Raw genomic sequence first — 20,216 nt, 5'->3', positions numbered from 1 at the left:
AATATCAGATTTCAGAGCTTAGACTTCCACAAACAAACACGGATATTAACATGCACAACCAGTGATTTATACAACACCTGTGTGCAAAATGAATGAACAGTATAAAGATTTACTGAGGCATTAGAAGAAATATTGCAGAGGCTTTTTTCTGAATCCTTTTTGTTATGTTTTGAACTCTTTTGTGGACCTTTCATCAGAGTCTTGTTTAGTTTGTTAAGTTTTGTTTATAGTCCCTGTTTTATTTTGAAATCATTGCCCTTGTGTATCTTGTCTTGTTCTACCTTGTGTCTTTGTCTTGTTTCCCGCCTTTGTGATTATCTGCCCCACCCTAATTGGTTTCACCTGTTGCCCACTGCCTTGTGTATTTAAGTCTCGTCGTCTCCCTGTGTTCTTGTTAGTTTGTTTTTGTCTCTCCAGTCAGGTTGTTACTTTGTTTCTGGGTTGATTTTTTTGCTCCTCCTAAAATGTGTCATTCAGGACTTTCAGAAAGCAAATATTTGAATTTACAACATTAAATTTGCTGTCTGGAGTCTGTGAAAGGTCTCAGCATATGTCAGAACTCAGTCAAGTACTCAGGTGGATTGGGTTAACAATATTTAAACACCCTTAAAACCGACATGGCATGAAAATGTTCACCTCCTTCCAAAGTGTGCTGTGGCTCAGCAGGTGTCTGAATCTGAATCTCTGTGCTGTGTGAATGAAAGGCAAGCTAACGTTAGCACAGCTGGAAGGCACAGCAGGAGTGTGACGGACTCGCCAGAGCTCACTGTGAGGTTAAGACTGGAGAGGACACACAACAGCCACACAAATTCAGACTACATCTACACAATAAGCCAAATGCATTTAAATTTGTCTTTTTACCTCCCTTCTGGCTCTCTGTCCACACTGGCCTGTGGCTTTCCAGCTCAAAAATGGAGTGTTTTTTAAAAATAGTCTCCTGAGTGGCTAAATCTGAAAATACCAGCTTTGCACTTTAGTGTGGCTGAGGAGCTTTTGGAAAACAATGACACAAGCCTGCTCAGTCATGGCTGGGAGCTGTGTGGCAGTAAAGTTAAGAAGACATCATTTACAAGCAATTTGATCTGTGTATGTTTGTTGTCTTTTTCTACACTGCATTTTTAATCACCCGTGTGTCACTGAGTCACTGAGATAGTGTGAAGCAAGCAAGATGGAAAAGTAAACTAAAAAAAAAAACCTTTAAAAATATATTAACTTTATTTTAATGTATTTTAAGAGGAGTCAAAGTGAAGCCTCATGGTGGTACTACAAATGTGTGGGTGTGTGTATGTGCTTGAGTGCCCATACATGCTGCGTTTGCCACTCAGCGTGTGGCAGAAAATGGCAGACTGCTGTCCACACGCTGTGCGCTGGCATGCAGTCTGGGCTCAAACACGGCTCGACCACCACGGGCTGCTGAGATATTTCACTTCGCACAACAGCGATTCCGAAGACGCTCGGCCACCAGCGAATGCTAAACTACAGCCAGCTGCTCTCGCTTTTATGAGCCCCTGAAGCCGCAATAACAACCGTTTGCAACAGCAGCAACACTGTGACCGAGGGAGCAGAGAGTGTAAATGTAAGGCAGTCAGGTGAAGTGAGAAGGCTTTGGCACCTGACTGAGCAGCTAAGAAGTCATGAAGTCATAGTTTCAAATGCAAAATGTTAACTATCACTGCCTGTATTTAAATATCACACAGGCCTATTTGCATACCATTTAGCTGATACTGTGACATGTTCATGCTGGTCAACAGACACAACTGTACGTCAGCAGTTCACACCTGGGAAACTAGGGAAACTCCATCCAAATATATTTTCAGGTATCAAACATTTATTCTCAGTAAACTAGAGAAATAGGTTTATTTGCTCCTGCAAAGTTTGTCAACTTAAATTCACACCACGGAAACTTTGCAGACCACAAGCAGCAAAACCCATTTTATCACTGCCTACCTGTGTGTTCAGTATTTTGCTGCTCTGACAGAATATGACTAAACACGCTGATACTAGCATAGTTCCAGAGCCTGGAGACAGCAACAGCATTTCTTGCCAATCAGATGCGTTTTGGTGGGGTACAAATGTAATTGCCCTCTAGATATGTGATTTGTGACTGCTGACAACAAAGACCACTCACATGCAGGGTGGAAACGCCTTTAATGGCCTCTCCTCAGACTTTCTACATGTCAGATTTGGACAAAAATATATTCAAATGCATGAAAATCTTTTAAGGAGAGCCTGGCAAAACATAGCGGCTGGAACGAGCCTCATAACAGAAAACATGCAGATTAAGATAAAACCAAACACATGCCACGTCATGCATATCTCCAATATTTGACATGTTTCCAGCAGTTTTGCATAAGTAAGTCTGTGTGGCTTACCTGTTTGCCTGCCTCTCTCTGTGTCATTCATCTGTTAATCCAGCAGTCTGCATCTTTATGCCTGTGGCAGTTTATCCACACGAAGCCCCAATCCTCAACGCTCGATCTGGGCTCAGCGTTAGTCTATTGATTGAGATGCTGATCCCCAGCGTCTTACATAAGAAGACCTGACCGCCATTATCATTATAGATTCCTGCATACAAGCAGGTTTGGTGATAGGAAGGAATTTCTTCTGGGCAGGTCACATAAATGCTGTTCTGCAACTAATATTTCATGCACAGATATGAATAAAAATCCTTATTTTAGGCTTAAACTTGCAGTCAGGTGTTTATAAGGTGCATAAACAAATAATTAATATTGTTTGCAGCTAAAACTGCAGTACTAAAGTGCTGACTCAAATAATCAGTTAATACATTAGTTGATAAACTGAAAATAAATCATCTATTTAAAAGCTAAACACTGAATTGACAAATCAAAAATGTTCCACAATGAAAATAATCCAGTTGCTGGCTCAGTTAAAATCAAGAGCAACAGCTCATCCAGTGGAATCAGTCTGCGTCTGAAGCTTTTGAGACTGTTGCTGTGACACAAACACACAGAGAGGAGAAGGTTGCACAGGGCCAAACAGGTAATAAGAAACTAGAATCCTAATGAAGTGAAGTGCCTCCCCATCTCCTGTCAGGAGGAGGATGGACAGAGGAGAAGGTTAGAGCACTAGAGGATCAGAGGAGGCTGTGCATTAATTGCTACTAGATGGATTAGTTTACTAAAGAGCTGAGAAAGGACACAAATTAAGGAGGTGAGGAGGGATGAGGAGGAAATCAGAGAGAGCTTTGCAAGGAAAGAGGGACAAGGAAACAGCAATAAGGGAGAAAAATACCACCTGCACGGGGCAGGTATGGAACCTGAGGATTTCTGTGCATACAGGCATGTAACCTATAAACTTCGGAAGAAACAAACAAAAAAGGAGGAAATTCTAATCTGTATAATTAAATAAAACATGTTACTGTATCCTACAGGTTTGGGAGTTTGAAAGAATGAGGTTGGAAATGATGCCTTTCCTAATTTTAAGCACAATTTCCAACCATAAGTGAAAACAACATTAACACTGACAGTGACCTTTAATGCATGGGAATGCATGAAGAACTGGGTGATCCAAATTAGGAGAAAAGGTTGTAAAAAAAAAAAAAAAAAAAAAAAATCCAGCTTCCAGCTACTGCCTTCCCTGCAAACAGATGCTGAAGACTTTCTTCAAAGGCAACATTTAACATTTCCATTTTTTCCCCCTCTCAGACACATTCCCACACGCACACACACATACACACAGACGCACACAAACCCCTCCACCCATCGCTCACTGTTTCCCATCAGCCACTGAAATGTGGGTTAATGAGGCACCACCCGGGGGCACTGTCAGCAACACCTTCACTACCAGTCTCATCAGAGGGAGGGGAGGCGAGAGAGTGGGTGGGGGCCTGCGAGACACCGAGCATAGGCAACATCAAAGGTGCAAGTGTGGAAGAGTGCGGTTAATTAGGCAGAATGACTGTGGTATGTGTATGAACTACAGGTCTCTGGGGAGATGAATAAAGTTGTACAGTAGAGACGTTTTACTACGGCAGCTGAGAGCTCGGCACAGCAGGGATCTCAAACTGGTTATTTTGAGATGTAGTGTTAAAAATAAAATTGACTTATTGTTGAAGCAGCATTAAAAAAAACAAATTCAGGCAAGAACAAGAGAACTGGGCTAAAAAAAAAAAATCCTCATCAGACCACAGCATTGGCAAAGTGAGGGTCCTGAATCAAAAGGCTCCAGGAAGAAGGTTAAAACCGGCTCAACATTTCTTTTTTTTTACAAAGCAATTCGATTAAATTGTTTACCTAACGATTTCTGACAGAGAATAAAATGATTGTTATCATGAGAGCTTTACAAAGTTGCAAAATCCTGTCTCATCACAGTAAATGTCATGATTCATGCCGGTATGAACTGATCCTCCTGGATCATATTTCAGTGTGGCACTTGAACCAGAAACAGCACGACCCCAACACACCTGGTTACTCAGAGATATGGCTGGCCTGAAATACTCAAATATTCATGTACTGCACTGGCATTTAAATTCTAAAATCAGTATTCAAATCAGTTTGCAACTTGCAAACTAGCTAAAACTGGGTTTATATTTGGGGATTAGTAAGGGAAACATGGCTGTGGTTTATATTTAACATGTTTACAGAAGTTACAGCTAGTTAACCTCTTTTGCACCTTGCGTTATTACTAAACAGGAGCCTACTGCGTTTAATTTTTGTGTTTACGTTCTTTCATCTTTCATTCATTGTGATAGAGATGATGATGATGATGATGGGGGTCAGCAGTAGGTTTACTGTTAAGATAGCTTTACTAAGTGCATGCTGAGGAGAAAATATCTGAGCTCTTCTTCAGCTTGTTTAAAGGCACTAGCGGCGAAAGATTAAATGCAACACCGTAAAGTGACTGCAAAAAGTACCTGTAAATTAACCTGCTCTATTGTGTCCTTCGTCTTCTTCTATGGTTCCAGGTCATCTCGGCCTCATTCATATTTCATGTGTGGGGAGGTAGAAATGTTGCAGATGAATTATACAGGCAGCAGATGACCTGAGAGCAAACTCCTAGCTTTTTTTGAATGAGGTTTTCCATGAGTGGCAGGGCAGATCTGCACATGTTCAAAGAGGACAAAAGAGGGAGTCTTTTCCACTGAGGCGAGATGGTTCAAAGAAGCCGATTCATGCAAATGATGACCGGAGCTATCATGTGATATGAGGCCTTGTAATAAAGATAAAGTGCTCTGGAAAGACTGAAGCTTTGAAGTGATGCAAGGAGGGTCTGATACTCCTCTGAGAAATATGGGTCATTGTGCTTGATGAAGCTGTTATTTTAAACAGAGTGTTCTCCAGGTTTATTGTATTATTCATTTATCTTATTGGATTTCTTGTTTGTTTGGTCTTGACCTCCTTTTTCCAACTAGGAGTATTTCTGCCTTTTGTGTCACGATATCATTGTGATTGCAAACCTGCTTTTTTTGTGCAATTCAGTGCGTCTCTGTTTTAGCACCAAGTATTGACTTTTAGCTCCAAAAGTCTTGTTTATTTAATGCTTGAATAGATGTTTCTTAATTCTAAAAATAATTTTACTAATTTTTTAAGCAATGTTCTTGAGCAGCCATTTGTGCATTTAATGATACATTTGAGAATTAAGGCCTTCTCTGTAAAAAACCATATTTCAATTTCTTCTTGGTAAAGATAAATGTTTCATAATTTTTCATATATGTTAACTGATTCTGAAAAAATAGAAGGCAGCTAATCTGATGAATCTTTTCAGTCATGTTTTGAGATAAAATACAGGATGTTCCCTAGTTTCACTTTCTCAGGATTTGCTTCTTTGCTCCCTTAGAGATAGGGAGCTTGGTCATCCGGGAGGAGCTTGGAGTACAGCCGCTGCTCCTACACATCGAGAGGAGCCAGCTGAGGTGGCTCGGGCATCTATTTAGGATGCCCCCTGGACGCCTACCTGGGGCGGTGTTCCAGGCATGTCCCACCGGGAGGAGGCCCTGGGGAAGACCTATCCCATCCCTACCATTTAGCACTGGAACCAAAACTCAGGTTTTGTGCTGACAGAAGTACTAAACTACTTCAAATGATGCCCAGGTCCAATCATGTTACACATGAATACACACATACACATATCAACACACACACAAACACTATCTGTGGTCAATTTTAGACACAATCGAAGTGTGCATGTCGATGGTTCATGTTTAATTGATGAAGCAGCAACCGGTGTAATTACCCAGTGATCACAGAGGAAAACGAGCCTTGATAAAAAATAATCTCAATAACAGTGTGTGTGTATGTGTGTGTATGTGTTTGTATGTGTGTGTATGTGTGTGTGCGTGTGTTTTTCACCCAATCAGCAGAGTGGCACAGTCAGCCTCTCTTAACGACCACTGGAAGGTTATGGATTTCACTCAGTTTGGTGGCTGCATCTATAACAGCTGCTACACAGAGCTAACTTTTAGAGCGACAGGTAGATGTAGGCTCCACACACACACACGTACACACACACACACCCTGCAGATACCAAATCAAACTGTAGCACATGTCTTTTAACTGGCACTATCCATGCTGCACTGTGGAGATTACAAGACCATGTGACAGATTAAAGTTGTGATCTTCAAACAGGATGTTTGATGAACAACTTTATGGAGCTCTGGCTGCGTGATGATGAATCTTTTCCCTCTGAGGAGTAGAAATTAAGCGCTGCCATCATCACTGCTCGTCTCATCCCAGAAGAAAGAGATGCAGAAGGAGAGAAACAGAGACCGACATACGTAGACACAATGTGATATAATGAGTCATCTCTACATTTGGCTTTGTGTAACGCTGGGAGGAAAGCTAAAGCACACTGCTGGCATGTAACTGGCACAGAGAAATAACGAGTTAGTGTTTTTAGGACGAGACCACTTGCCTGAGGCTGTGTGCACTCTGATGCACCATTTCAAATCAAAAGAACATCCTCAATATTTTGTTTCTCTTAAAGCTTTGAAAAATACTCTCAGATCCACAGCAGGCCACAAACAGAATGTCATTCTATTTCTTTAACCTCCCACTTATTACATTAAGCATTCATTCATCATCTTGTTTAGTTTACAGCCATCTAGGTTTTTTTTTTTGTGAAATTTGTTTTTTCCACACTCTAAAAATCCTATTTTGTTGTCCTGAAAAGACATCCTCCAAACACAGGAGTCTCCTGGGTAATTTCACAGTAATATAGGTTTAAATTATAGCCATCAATCACCTTCACCTTCATTTCATGGCGGAAGACTAAATACTGCAATACCCATATTAGAAAAACACTGCAACTAAGAAGCAAATTCAGAATGTGATGTCCTTCAAACTGGGACAAACAATGGCACTGTGGATCCCAATTTCACCCAGGAACTGACCCAGAATCTGATTTAAACCGCTGGATATTTTATCAGGTTTATAGAAAGTGTGATCTTAAGCCTCAGCTTGCCGTTAGCATGCAGCCACAGAGAACTGTGCTCTGAAATTGGATCTTTTTAAAAGAATTGCAACTTGGGAATCGTAGTTGACTCCTCTCCCTCAGTTTTTATGCTCTCAGGCTTGTACCTTTGACTTTTAATGGAAGAAACCAGATATCTTCTAACACAGTTGTTCATCTTTTGTACTGATGTCCATCCAAGCTGTAGAAGAGCTCCAACTACCATTATCTAAGCATAAAATAAACAAGACTTTAACTCCTGATGCCCAAAACAACTTCTCCCACTTCACAGCTCTATTTTGGTGCATACTTTGTGCTTCTTTGATTAAATGAATATTATTTCCACATGTATAATGTTGTGAGTGATGTCTTCTTTTGGCTTTGTGTATATACTGTCACTGTTCAGTTCTTCTCCTCATATTACACGTGAAAACAACAAAAAAAAAAACATGAGCCGAAACAGGCTGAACAGCCAAAACTGATTATACTGCTGTATATCTGGGTCCAGCTGCTTCCCAAGGCCGAACCCAACACCAAAAACTACTGTAGCAGATACAGGTGCCATAAAGATGCAATATGACAGTAGTCAGGTGCAACAAAAGGTCTGTGAAACCCAAAACACACTCGTTTCTCTGAACTCAGGTCACCTACGCACACACACGTGCACACACATACACACGCACACACATACACACATGCCCCGAGGGTGTTTTCCTGTGTCTGTTGTGATTTCTGCAGGGGATCATAATGACATCAGAAACAGCAACACCTACATCAACAAAACATCAACAGTCTGCTCACATTTGTATCCATATGCTCACACACACACACACACACACACACACACACACACACACACACACACACACACACACACACACACACACACACACACACACACACACACACACACACACACACACAGTGTCTGACCTCATTCCTACAATCTGTCTCCTGGGAGAAAAAGGAAGGGGTAGATGAGGAGAGGAAAAATGATATCAGGACAAATGAGGGGAGGCAAAGCACGCAGAGATGAATTCAGCCGAGGAGCAGAAAAGGAGTGTAAGAGGAATACATGATAAAGGCCTGACTGGACAGAGGAGAGAAGTGTTAGGTGACTGGAGAGGGGGATAAGCAGAGAAAGCAGAGAAAGAGATAGATGGGGTAGATAGAGGTATCATCGCCATCCCAGGAGTGGTGTTAATAAACACAAGGATGCTAATAAGGCAGGAGAGGATTTGCTGGGCAGCAGATGGCTACGTGAGTCACTCCTGTAACCAGGAATGAAGGGAGACAGGGAGATAAGAGAGGGTGAGGGTGGATGCAAGAGAAATGGAGACAGACAATGGAGGCAGAGAGAGCAAAAGAGAAAAATTCTTCTTGTATCCCATCAAAGCGCTTCTCCCTCTCCTTAACCAGCCTGTCTCTAAGGAAAAGAAAAAACAGATTCTGCCGTTTTGTTTACTCACAGGGTCACAGGCAGCTTCTCGGGATGCATCCTCTCCCGTCATAAATGAAAGTGAATAAACGAGGAAAATGTTTAATTGATTTTTAATTCCTAGAAATTAAAGAGCTTCTTCTCAAAATGAGAAACCTCAGTTGACTTGAAAGTTCCAAACGAGACTGTCCTCACCAGAAAAAGGACACCTTTGGTTGTTCATTCAAATAGACTACAATAGTTATGCACACATGCACAGAGAGATAGGTGCTTCGCAAAATCAAAGACCTGTGTTGGGTTAAAATGCTGTCAATAAAAGCTTATGGCTTCACATCTTATTTATAAGGGAACCACTGGTACATGGGATTGTGATTTTTTTTTTTTTACGGTTTCAATAAGCAAATAAAATAATAAAATGTTTGACTGATGTCTTGCTGCTTGCAACTGAAGAGCCTCTTTTCAAAATAAGAGACTCTACCCTTACGAGTTTTCACTTGTAAGGGTAGAGTCACCTTCCAAATGCTCTAACACTTTTTAAAATATGCCATCTGACTACTGAGATAAGAATCTATCACTCTATAAAATAAACATGACCCCAATTCTACACCAATTGTTTTGAAATTCAGCCACGTGTTCTCATGGTCGCCTCCTTTCCCTGAATCAATGCTGCCCCTTGACCTTCCTGAGATGGTGTCGATGTTTTCCAGAAACCTCTCTTGTCAGCTCATTGTCACCTTTAACAAGGATCCATCAGAGATACATCATGGCCTGCTTATCGACCGACTGGCTCCTAAAGACGCCTAGAAGGATCTGTATCTGTGCAAAAGGCATTCTGGATGTCATCGTCTGACTAACACCTTCCTTGGAGAGAGAGAGAGAGAGAGAGAAGAGGACAGAGAGGAAAGAAGGAGAAGCCTCTCTGCTTTCTCCTCCAGAAGCCAAGGACAAGGTAATAATTGGATTAAACTGTAAAAGGGGGAGAGAAGAGATTTTCAGATGACAGGGAAGCACTGAGGGAAAAGGGGGATAGGGAGAGCAGGGGATGGGGGAGGAAGGGTTGAGAGTGAATGAAAAAGTGGAGCTGGAGGGATGTGATGATTAGCAGCAAGGAGAAAGACAGAGCGGAAAGAGAGTGGCAGGAAGAAGAGGGGATGGGTGGGTGCTGGGACTGCCAATGAAGAGGGATGAGATCCATTGATCATCTGTCAGCACAGTTTACAGGGACCTGAATAACAAGCATCAACACTTGAGGGGTGGATGAACTGTGCAGCGTACGTGTGAGTGTGTGCATGTGTGCAAGTGTAATATACTATGGTTTGCGATTGTGCATCTTCATTGAGGAAGGGCCTCGTTTTAGTTTTTCATGTTGGTGCTGTAAACATAGTACAGTCTGCTAAATTTGATCCAACCAAGAACTGAAACCAAGAACTGTGATCAAAAAAATAAGCAAAGCCCAAACTAGACCAGACCAGTTTTCAGCAGTTTACAGTTTTTGATACTCAGTGGTACGAACACACGTTGGTCGAAACCAAAAGTCTTGAGGTTGTGGATCTTTTCGAGCAACATTCACACACACATCACAGAAAACCCCTCTGTCTCTAAACTCTCCAAAATCTAGCTACCACAGGGGAGGAAGGAAAAGAAGACAAAAATGATGACAAAGAAAAAAAACAAACAAACATGAAGAAGGAGAGGAAGAAGAGATGCTTTCCCTCATATCACCGAAGTGTCACATTACTCACACACTGTCTGCTCTGAGCCATCAAAGCACTCTAAAGCCCCGAAAAACAAACTTGACAACCCACACTGGGTGCCACTTTATATTCTACGCAACACAAAACAGAAGACACTCCCACAGGATGTTTCAGTCAGCTGAAATGTTTGTGCATGTGGACTCCAAACAATTGTTGCTAGAAGAATCAGGCTTCCTGTTCCTCATTTGGACTAAAATATTCCAAAGGACAGACTGAAGAACCATTTAATTAGACACAAAGAGGACAGCCAGCCACACCGAACTGTATCTTTTTATCAATGGCAGATGGAAATTCCTAATTACTAACCCCAGGAAGCCTTGTGGTTGTCCTAACCGGTGGGTACAGCGAAGATTAGCCTCGCGTGATCTTCCTAAGCCCCGAGTCCAAACCTCTCCCAGCATCAATATCGCTATGCAAACCTGCCTTAGTCAACTCAATTTATTTTCCAATTTCCCGCAGGGTGAAAGAGTGCCTCTCACTCTCTCTCACTGTCTGCCATCCATCACTCCACAACTCGCTATTTTCCGTTCCTCCTCTCTTTTCTCTCTGCCTCTCTATGTGTCTCCTCCTCTCTTCTCTTATTTGTTTCCCTTTCAGCTGAAATTTCAGCGCTAACGTGGTGTGTTGTCTTCCTCCTCCACATGCTGATCCACAAGGAGCAGTCAGAAGCAAACTCTTCATGGTTTATACGAGTCTGAATTAGTCAGACAGTTGAACAGACAGAAAATTAAGCAGACAACAGTTCAAATAAATTATAAAGCATCCAAAGCTCCACCAGTCAATATTGCTCTATTAACACTGAATCAAATGAACGTGAAAGGGGTCGCTATTAATGATGAACCCACAGAGAGTTATGACCAACTCTGGAGCACTACCAGGCTTTTCAGCCACTTTTAGCTTAATGATTTTGGTCTTTGACACAACCTAATTTTCATCACCAGTAAACAGCTGTTTTTAGGAAGAAAGCTTTGATAAAACCCTTTGTACACAAAACCACATAATAAACAGACAATGTTTGGTGAACATTAATGCACCTCAGCTGAACAGATAAAAAAGACAGATGCTCTTCTCAGGAGGTGGTTCAGACCAAGAACTACAATTCAACAGGTTCATTACATTAACCAAGGTTTATAAAAACATAGAGTCCATGGATTTTCATAATTTGTGGATGAAACTTTTTCATCATTTTCTAACATTTATAGACTAAACAATCTATGACCAATGACCATTAGTTGCATGCCAGAATTATTGTTTGTCACCTTTTTGACAGAACCATGTTGTGCCCCTATTATCCTGACAATATGCACATTATGATATTGGATAGGTGCATAAACATTTCTAACTATTATATAGTTGCAAGCAGCTGTTATTGTTTATTTGTCCACAACTTTAACTCCTCCTGAGAGGTATCCATAAGTGGAAGTTGCTGTATAAACAGATAAAGAATGACCATGAAGTAAAACACAAGTGTGATGATATAAAATATATCTTTGACAAATACTGTTCATTAATTAACAGTTCAAAATGTTCTTAAGGCTGGTTATAACTCATTATAGTGTGTCATCAACCATTTATTAAATGTTTATATATTTCTTATAAATGCCAAATAGTGGAATTAAAGTGTTGACTGTTACTGTTTTAAAACAATTTTGTTTTTTAAATTAAGAATTTTAAGTGAAATATAATAAACATAGAACATTGAACATTGATTTTTTTTCAGTCACTTGCTATGTACTCATATACATTACTGTTTCAGAATGTTGTCAATAATATCATCATATTGATTCTAAGCTTATTAACCATCCCTGGTTGCACCTCTAGTTTACATAAGCCACAGACCAGGCCAGTTGACATTCATGCCGCTCCGTGAACAGCCAACAACACACACCAGCACAAACACAAAGGGGTGGCCAGCTGCAGAGGAATATACTATCGACCAACCAGGAATTTATCAGCCACAACAATTAATCTTGTGGGAGACTGTAGTGACTGTGTGAATCTCTAACTGTGCCTCTGAGAGGGAAATGGGGCGAGACTACAGGATAATATTGAAGATATTATTCCCGCTGACCGCCCCGCCACTCGCACGCAGGCAGACAGACACACAAGATTTTAGGGGGGTCAGCCAGGCATGAGGAGAAGCTCCTCACATTCCCTCTACCTGCAGATCATGTAACATTTTCAGAGGTGGTGGAGGAGTATCTCGACCAGGCTGGATTTATTTATCCTCCTTTTTTCTAAGGAGAGACTTTCAGCTTCTGAGTTATAACTAAGGGTCAAGTCAGCTTAGAAAGAGCAGGCTGTAAAATGCTTGATACGTGGTATGAGGATGTGAATAAGCAAACAGAAGGTCATAAAACTGAGCTGCACTGTCAAAAGAGCCTAAAAGAAGTATCTGTGTCCATGCAAAGCATCACATTACACCTGCTGTCATCCCCTGACTTTCCTCCATACAAGGCTACATGAATTATTGAGCGATCCCTGCTTTGTCAACTACTACACCTCCGATTGAGCAGAAATAAATATTCAACCTGTTTTCACCATTCATAAAATGGCAAAAATCCATGCATGCAATAGGTTTTTCCCAAGCTGGAACAGGGGGTAATCAGAGTATACTGATGCTGTTATAAAAGAAAAATGATCTAAAGGTGAATACAGGCAGTTCTGTCACTCACAAAGCAGAGCACATGCTTCCTCCTCATTTCTAGTTTTTCCACCGGCAACAACTGTCTCCGCTCTGCAGCTCTTTTCATCAGAGAGGCAAAGCTACTGATGCTATAAGCTCCTCACAACAAGAGCATAAACGGCAGGAAATTCAGAGGAATATTAGCAGGTTTGTGTACTCACCTTTGTTATGAACGGGTGTGTGTTTGTTGGTCGGTGTGTGCTATGAGCTCCGCAGCACAGCAGGCAGCCTCATCCTCTCCGTCTCGCTCCCACTGAGAGCTGGAGTAGAGCGTGTGAGAGAGAGAGGGAGAGGGAGGGAGAGAGAGAGAGAGAGAGAGAGAGAGAGAGAGAGTGAGTGAGTGTAAAGCCCTCTCACTGGCTATTGTTACAGGGACGGGAGCCAAACTGAGCATGCTCCAACATGAACAGCCCTTGTGGTTGGCATGGAAACCGGGAAGCGGCTGTTGTGTTCGAGTTGTGAGGTGCTTTCTGTTCCACACACACAAGCAGAGCAAAGTGCAGGCAGGTGCTGCTGCTGCTGCTGTGTCATCATCCTGGCCACGTTTCGACACTTGATTAATCCTTAATCCTTCAGGATGAAATGACAGCTGCTCTATCGGCCAATGACCTGGATCACAAGCAGAAGTTCACACGGTGTCCTGGATAAAAGTAAAGCCACCACAGTCCAAAGTTCTCAATAAAGCACCTGACTTTGAACCTGGAGAAACCCTAAATATGACAAACAACAACAGACGCACTGGACCTGGTCCTGCCATGATCTCATGGCAAACTCTTATGTAGATATCGTGTCTAAATGAATGACTGCACTTTATATTTTCACAGTGAGAGACGTATTCTTACCTACTGGATGTAATGAAGCATTTAGCAAAACTTCTGATCTTTCAGAATGGCTCATTCTCATTTACTTACTTACTTGGACTTAAATGAAGAGACCACTGTTTCCATGAATGCATGACCACAGTCGTTCCCTTACCTTGACCTAGTGGTTATTATTGTAACCGTGACAACAAAGGCCCCTTAACCTTAACAAAGTACTTGATTTAACCCAAACCATGATCTTTACCTGTCCGAACCAAGAGGATTTTGGAAGGATGTCATCCTGTCGGTAGAGGAACCAGGGCATCAGATCAGAAAATGCTGATATGCGTCATTCTGGAGTTCATGGACAATGTATTTTGTTGTTTTATTTGGATGATTAGTGGTGAATATCATGATCATCGTATCAGTATTGAGACAATTCTTTAATAACTGCTCCTATAATAAATCAGTCAGTCCTTTGTTTTCACATTAAAGATATGTGTGTTATTAACTGTGAAGGGCAGCATTATGCATCATGGCTCATCATGGTAGCGTCTCATTAGAGGAAGAAGAAAATGACTGTAACCAATCAATATGATTTCTACACTTCAAACTTTTGAAAATGAATTGATTTGTAGATATTTATGCATCACCATGCACTACCAGGGTGAAGACTGCACCTCAATAAAATTTTCCTCATTAATATGCACATTTATTTACACAACAGGATGCTCAGAATCTAATCAGATCATGTGCTCTGTCAGAGGAGCATGTGTCGAAACAATGATCAATTTTAAAAGGCGATGCAGTGAACACCATGCATGAACATTATGTAAATGCCTTCCAGTATGAAGCTGAGGCTCTGCTATCTGTGTTCCCTTGCTGCAGCGTATTATAATAACAGAGTCCTTCTGTATGTGTTTGCCATTTGCTTGCCATATGTAGAGAGACTCCAGGGGCATCCCACAACTCCAACTTCCTGTGGGAATAACAGTCACGAAAGGCACCATTCGGGCATCAGCCATACGGCTCTTGGGTTGTTTGTGTCTACGAAACAGAGTGCAAACGGAGCAGCAGATGCCTTATTGCCAAAATTAGGCAAAAGCCAAAACCTTCTCTCAGTTCCCACATACATACACACCAAAACACCACTTTATTCATTTTGCTAGTTTTAGTCTGACTCCACTATCCGACATGGCGGCAAAAGCAAGTGACAGAGCGAGACAATAGAGAGATATCAGGCGTTGGTGAAGCCATTATCAGCGGTCACTGCAGCCCATTCACAGCAGGGGGTGTGTTCACTAAGCGGCTGCTGTTGTACATCAGAGGGCTTCCCGCCATCAACAGAAACACTGTAAAAACGTTCAAGGCTATTATAGTGTTTCTTCAATGTTTAACAGCTCCATCACACATCAAAAAATCAATATGGCGGCCACAGGACGGCATTAATCAGAGGATGGAGGTGCCTCTGTTTGTTTATGTTTATAAAGTATATGAATATGTTGTAATATACTGGCCATGTTGAAATCCACTTTCACATCCGATATTGATCATGTGACCTCTATGACGGCTGCAAATGGAGGCAAAATGACAGCAGGTGCTGCTCACATTATAAACAGACAGGTGTTGTGTGCTGTTGACGAGTGTGGGCGGCATATGAAAAACACGACAGGCCTTTCACATCAAAAGCATTTGTTTTTGATGTTTTTGATTACATAGAGCCACAGGAACTGCTCTGTGGGTCTGTAACTATGAGTGACACATTTCACATCACCTGCAGTCACTGAATCCATTGTTGATATTGGAAAAAAAAATAATTAATGGAACTTAAAGAACTGAAAGCGTTAACTTGGCACATGATTGAGTCTACTCTATGTAGACTACTCACGGTCGAATGTCTTGATGTAATGTGCTTTGGCTTTGCTTTACCCCTGCACAGACTATCTGGTGAGTCATTTCTGGTTTGAAGGCCCAGACATGTTTCAGTAAAAGCCAAAAAAAAAGAGGCCTTTACCGCAGCCTGTAAAATATATGAGTGTGTGTGTGTGTGACTGTTAGTGTCCAGGTTGGCCCTGTCCTGTTATCAGACCCATACAGAGGTGTAGGTGGTACTGACACAGAGGGTCGAGATGAGATGTATCCACTGAGCTGCCCTGCTCCGCCCGGCGACACGCAGTTAGATAATTTATAAGGGCTCCACCATTGGTTCAATAATTCATAGGGCCCTCGCTCTGCCGTGGGTGAGTCACGGACAAGCCTTTTACTGGGAACTGAAGGAGAGGGAGCAAGACACAAGCGAGAGAGAGGGAGAGAGAGAGAGAGAGAGAGAGAGAGAGAGAGAGAGAGACATTTGTAGGGTGCAAACTCAATAAGAACTTGCCACACCATTACTTTCTGAGGCCTGCTAAATTTAGCACTGCCTCCGTGACTCAGGGGAGGAGCCGCACAAGGAGATGAAGGAGGGTGAGCCAGCTTTTAGAGATGAGTAAGTAACCGTGGGAGCCCGAAAGCATGAAGCAGCTCACTGAAGCAGAGGGTTTTCCTGAACCAGCAAACACAGCAGGATGTAAAGACTAGACAGGCTTCACTCATGTCATTTGTCCACATTATTACACACACACACAGGAAGCCTAATAGAGTGTGGACAGGCAGTGTGTTCACATAATGCGGACCTCCGTTCTGCATAATAGCGGTTACTGTTAGCTTTCCTAGAGAGGAACAATGCATTGTTGTTGGCCCCTTTTGGCTAGATGGAAATGTTTACATATCGAAGGGGGAGGAGTGCGTTAATACAGCACATCGTAAAAAACGTCGCTTTGCCAGTGTGTTTATCTGGCACTCGATTGCTTGGAAACCACAGGGGCATTGTGGGCCACAGTGCAGTCCTTTGATGCCTGACAATTGATAGAGTGATGGGTGACTGGGTGGAGGCTGATGGAGGGTACAATGCACAAAGGAACACAGTGACACACATTCAGGGAAGTAGCCACAGGCTTGACACACTGAACTATATCTAAAACATCAACCAGGTCTTTGTCCTCTGACATAAAGGTAAACTTGGGTTAATGTGGTCGATCAGAGTGAGTTTTCTGTTCTGTAAAACTCGACAGAAGTTATTTGTTCTATACATCACCTCTGGTGCAGATGTATGCAAACACGTAAACTTTTCAGTCATCAAAAGACAACCAACATCAATACCAATCAACTACAACCAAAAAGCATCTAAAGCATCTTTGCCACTAGAAGGATGAAATATAACTTTAAAGGGATGTGAATGTTTAAAAGAGTTAGAACAATGATGTACTCTATAAAAGGGGGCATTCATGGAAGAATCTAAAAAGTGTAGTGAAATTCTGCCTGGTTGGCCCACTCTTCTCCCTTGTTGTTTTATACTGTGAGAAGGGTAGGTGTAATAAAGTTTGACTTAATCTCTATATCATGGCCCTGTTTTGTACTGCGGTGCTGTGTACAGGCTAATTTGTTGTTTTGAGCTTCTCTGCTCAGCAACAGCCAAATATGCTGGCAGTGTACGAGGGTGTTTTTATTGATCAAACCGGGCTAGGAACAGGTGACCTGCCTGGAAAAGGGGAAATAAATGGAAAACGGGGCCACACGTAACCATCATGACCCATTAACCTCATTCATTATTTAATTTTCCATCCGCTCTTAGTAGGTATGATAGGATGGAAAGGCTGCTGCAGAACTCCATTAAACTGGCATGTACATGTTTGATGTTACGTAAAGAAAACTCAATGACCTATATTCTCAGATGTGTTTGTGAATGAATATGTCAGCATACAGTGTGCGTGTGTACACATGCTCCCTCCTGAGCTCTGTATTGGCTGATTTAAATCCCCATGCGCAGAAGGGAGCTTGCTGTCATAATCAGCATGCCTGCAGCCACACAGTGTACTGAATGAAACCAGCCCCCCTGATGGGAAGCCTTGAAATCCAATTTTCCTGCCAATCTATCCGTCTCTACATAGTCCATATAGTCCCACTCAAAGCTGGATCTCTTTATACACCGTCTACATGCCTCTCCCATCAGCCTGCCTTGATTGGTCTCCTCCAAATGATACCACAGATCTGGTTAGAGCGACTGATGTAATGCGGGATTATGCTGCTGGTGGTTAATATCGTTTTCATTATCATTTCCAACACAAATACATACTAAACTGGCTCCTCGAGTGAAATATCACAACAGTCAAGAGAGAAAGTGCCATGTTCTTCAAAATGCTAAACAGCTCTGTTTCATCTGATGGTGCCTTTTTCTGCCAAGAGGCACCAGCATGCATCTGAAGTAATCTGAAGTATTAGCCAAATAGGAAATTGGCAAGTAAAACTGCTGCACCACAGAAACAGGTCTGAGTTTCATTATCAAATGGACAACTCTCTCATTATTCAAGCTAAATAAATTGCCTCCGTAGATACAGTAAACACAGGGTGGTTGACACACTGGGGCCCCTGTGCAACATATCTGCAGATGGTGAATGTACCAAATCTCCAGAACTGAAAGGAAACCAGAAGCAATGTTGGCTGGATCATGTTCAGTACAGGGAAGATTAGCTTCTGAAACACAGAGATCAATGTTATTCCTCTTTTCCAGAGAGACGACTGCTCATAAAGACTCTGTGCTGCGTGGGAGGCAGAAATAAAAACACATTAACAATCAAAATTCAACCGCGGCAATCTTCATAGTAATCGCAGGAAGCTTGGGCGTACTGCAGAAAATTCTGCATTTACACATCAATAGAGGGGGGGGCTGGCTGAGACGTATTATAATGCAGAATATTCAGATTGCGGACGAGGCTTTTTGAATCTCAATGACACCGTACTTGGACAGAATGAAGGCAACAGGCGATGGCTGTGAACTGCTGTAGGCAATTATTCTGCATGAGGATGAGGTCCGTGTCTTCATCAAACACAGTTGTGCTGAAGAGTGCAACATTATGCAATGACGGTGACATAACCAATGGTCCAAGGAAAGAGCGGGAAGCCACACAAGGTCGCTGCCCCTTCAATAACGGCACATGGAAAAGCCATCAGAGGAGACCTTGGGCTATCTCTGGATCAAAAGGCACACCCACCAGTGAAGCAGCTGCCATAAAAAGGAGCTTCTAATGTCAAACATGGACAGAAAGACATGGACAAAGCGAACCCTGTTTGGGAAAAGCTGCTATTTATGTAAGTGTACAGAAAGTGCAGATATGGGGAAAGAAACATTTTCTTTTTTAAGCAAGGAGGTTAAACTGTAGGAGTCAACGTCCCAGCCAGGCTGCATAGCGAGTGTGTATGAGATGTTTGGTTTAGTTTGGCAGGACCTTTCCAGTAAACTTTTTTGTAGCCTGAAATTCTACATTCGTCTCAGAGGGCTTTACATTACACTACATATCATTCTTCCTTACACCCACCTTTAGACCCTTGGTTTATATTAGGCAACCCCCACAGCATCTTCTGATAATAAAGCAGCACTATTTCTATTTCAGCACTTCATGGGGGAGGGAGACAGAGGGGGATACAGACAGAGCAGGGAGGATGTACAGACCAGCAGATTAATCCATATTTTACCAACCAAATTGCTAAAGGCAAAGCAGACACACTGAGAGTCAGCGCAGGGTCTGCAGCCTCTTGAACCAGACAGGTTCCTTCGGGACCCCGCTGATCAGCTAACTAACCTCTTTACTGAACACAGTCATGCCGATTCAGCTGCTTTCAGGATAACCCTTCCTGCTGGTAAAAATGTGCTCTGACCTGAATCCTAATAGTCCAAGTTGTGGATGTAAACACATGCAGAATACACACACACAAACACAAGCAGGAGCCTTCTTCAAACTGTCAGGTAGAGCAGCACAGAGAGGTTTTCAGTCTCATTAACATTCTGCATCTGGCTTCGCATCACACACGAACACAAGCACACATTCACGCTAGGAGCAAGCTCCTCTGAGAGAAGTGTATTTTGCCGGTAAAATGCCACTGCATTCACTGTACGGATGAACAATCTGAGAGAATACCTCACTGTGTGGCCTGTTCATTTCTTGTTTTTTTAAGAAACATGCTCATGGGCAAAAATGCACTCGGTCAGAATGCTATATTTGCTTTCTTATATTATGGAACAGACACTAAAGGTTATT

General features: G+C 42.1%; 1 long non-coding RNA gene across 1 annotated transcript in view; it reads right to left on the bottom strand.

Annotated features, from left to right (window-relative positions):
• LOC121194289 overlaps positions 1 to 20,216 on the bottom strand; it is a 34,084-nt gene that overhangs the window by 6,795 nt on the left and 7,073 nt on the right. The window contains exon 2 of the long non-coding RNA XR_005895365.1: positions 13,447 to 13,545. This is a non-coding gene — a long non-coding RNA (uncharacterized LOC121194289). The remainder of the gene's footprint in view (positions 1 to 13,446; positions 13,546 to 20,216) is intronic.

Source organism: Toxotes jaculatrix, chromosome 15, assembly GCF_017976425.1.
Source record: "Toxotes jaculatrix isolate fToxJac2 chromosome 15, fToxJac2.pri, whole genome shotgun sequence".
Taxonomy (NCBI): Eukaryota; Metazoa; Chordata; class Actinopteri; family Toxotidae; genus Toxotes; species Toxotes jaculatrix.
The sequence above is the reverse complement of the archived record's forward strand: the minus strand, read 5'-3'. Positions and strand labels throughout refer to the sequence as shown.